Source organism: Tenrec ecaudatus, chromosome 11 (assembly GCF_050624435.1).
Source record: "Tenrec ecaudatus isolate mTenEca1 chromosome 11, mTenEca1.hap1, whole genome shotgun sequence".
NCBI classification, from domain to species: domain Eukaryota; kingdom Metazoa; phylum Chordata; class Mammalia; order Afrosoricida; family Tenrecidae; genus Tenrec; species Tenrec ecaudatus.
This window is the reverse complement of record NC_134540.1, coordinates 81,128,382-81,131,118: the sequence shown is the minus strand read 5'-3', so window position 1 is coordinate 81,131,118 and position 2,737 is coordinate 81,128,382.

Genomic DNA, 2,737 nt, shown 5'->3' with positions numbered 1-2,737 from the left:
CAGTAGTTTTTTAAAAAGCATTAATCACTGAGAATAAAATGGACATACCTGTCCAGTTTGCACTTTACAATTTTTGGTTGTACACAGAGCATGATAAGAAATGAATGGGTGAATGAAAAGTCAAGCTCTTTCTGATGTGCATAACTAAAGAAAGATTAACATCAACATTTATAGAAAAATCCCAGAAATAAATGAGGAAAAATAAGAAAACAATGCGGGAAAATGAACAAAATATACCATCAAGCACTTCACTAAAGGATCACTCAATGGCTGCGAAACACAAAGAAAGATGGTTGGCCTTATTAATCATCATGAAAACTGAAACTAAAACCAAAACAACACTCACTTTAATTCCTACCAGTATGAGACTGAGCGCTGTCACCTTACACTGTGCTGATGACAAGAGTATATACCATTGTGCTGTAAAGCCATTTTATCACAGTTATGTACCCTGAGGGACCCTCGCACTGGAGCAATAAGTTTCATATACAGGAATGTTCATAGCAAAATTATTTGTAGTAGGGAAGGACCGAAAATAATCCAAATGTCCATAGACAGGAGAATAAAATTATGGTGCAGTCATAAAATGGAATGGTGCTGGGCAGTGAAAACAAATCAACTACAGCCACATGCATCATAGATGAACCTCAAAACATAAAATTGAGCAAAACACCCAAGAGTTAAAAGTTAGCATACACTATCCTATCATTTATATAAAGCTGAAACACATGCAAAAATCAGCCCTGTGATGTTTAAGGGATGCATACTTCTGAGGCAAACCTCTAAATAAAATCAGGGAAAGGATAAACATCACACCACTCAATAGAATAAGTGGTATGCAGGGTGTTTGTTTCATGTTGAAACTTTACATGTGCCACATGTAGCTCATCCAATGGAATAGTTCACAGCTAAAACGCAATTTAAAAGGAAAGAGTCTCAGGTCTATGTTTTGAAGGATTCATTGGTATTGACAGTTTGATAAACACCAACTTGATCATTAAATATCAAGTTCACCAGTGCTAGGTAAGTATGTGGGCTTCCCCTAAGACAAATATTTTAGTCATGCCAATATCCACTGATAGACTGGCTGCAAACCCAAAACCTGGTTTTATTTGGGTCAGATCCATTGTCTAGCTGTTTATTATAATCACTGAATGTCCTAGGGAAAACAAGCATGTTACAAAAGCATGCACTGTGAGGAGCATCCTTAGTCTTTTTGTTGCTGGAAGCACGGCATATGCACATATGTAAACAGCTGTGTAGGTTTGAGGGTAACTTCATGGATGTGGAAGGAGTTGAGAGAGCAATATCCGTCGATGAGCAATAGACAGGAGATGCGCGGCACTGTCAACAGAAAACATTGGGACCAAAGGTAATATGTGTGAAAGCAATTTGTATTAATAACATATATGATATTTGCTTTTATTACTAGAGAAAGGCATTCTTCTTACCCAGATGGTGGTTTCCGTCTGTACATGTACAGTTAACTGATGTTACATTTGTCCATATAGCAGATGTATCGAATGAATTGCATTCTAAAAAGAACAAGCAGAAAACAAACGTGCTTGTTCAGCTCGCACCATCTTTCGCCTGTGCTGTATCAAATCGCCTACACCTCCCCCTGCTATTATTTTAGACAGAGTCTGTGTAGCCCTTATAGTCACTTCTAGTCATGACAATTAGTTTGACTTTTCAGGCATAAAAACAAATTTTGGTCCATTCAGTAATAAAACTTGTATCTCTCATAGAGGAGCTCCGGTGGTGTGGTGGTTGCACATTAGACTACTAACCCATGTTAGACTACTAACCGCAAGGCCAGCAGTTCAAAACCACCAGCTGCCCTGGGGGAGAAAGACAAAGCTTTGAGTTGGCATTGGCTGGATTGAAGTGTGGTTTTTTGGGGGTGTTTTTTTGGTGGGGAGGGGGTGTTGGTGTCCCTTATCCAATTAGTAGCTCATCTCCTAGGAGAACTCAGTTAGGAAAGCTGCAAGGGAACTTCCTCATAATTCTTCCATCTGATGAGGCCTGGTGACTGCTAACCAAAAGACGTCTATCGGAACCCACCAGGTGCTCCACAGGGGAACGATGAGGCTATCTGCTTCCGTAAGTCTCAGAACCCTGAGACTCAGTTCTCCCTGTCCTGTAGAGTCACTGTGAGTCGGAATCAACTCAATGGCAGTGGGTGCTTTCACACTTCCATTTCTCCTTCCAAGCTCACTGTGCTGTCTCGGATTCCTGGAAAGTCCAAGACCTGGGGGAAGGGAGGACGGACACAGCCCTCGTGTGCTCAGACAGTTGTAACAGGCTTTCTGAATGTTCCAGTTGTCCAAACACTGTGACACTTAAGAAGAACGTTCACGGGTTCTTCAGTAACCGTCCCCCCGCACCCCAACCCGGCCTCTTGCCGCCATCGCTGGGAATGCCATCCACATTCTTCTCTTGCTCCCAACACTCCCTAACCCTCTGGGACTGTGGAGGATTCTGAGAAGCCAAGGTTGACACGCCTGTGTGGTTTTACCTAGCCCACAGAGAGATGCCCTGCTGTCCTATCATCAGTGGACGAATGCCGGCTCTTTCTGTAATCAAGAGACAATGAGGTTTTCTATTCCCATTAATATTTACAATCTCAGAAACAATTAGGAGCAGTTCTACCTATCCTATAGATAGAGTGGAAATATATAAGTGGAAATTGACTCAAGGGCCATAAATTTGTGTCTTATCTTTCTGCCACAACAGT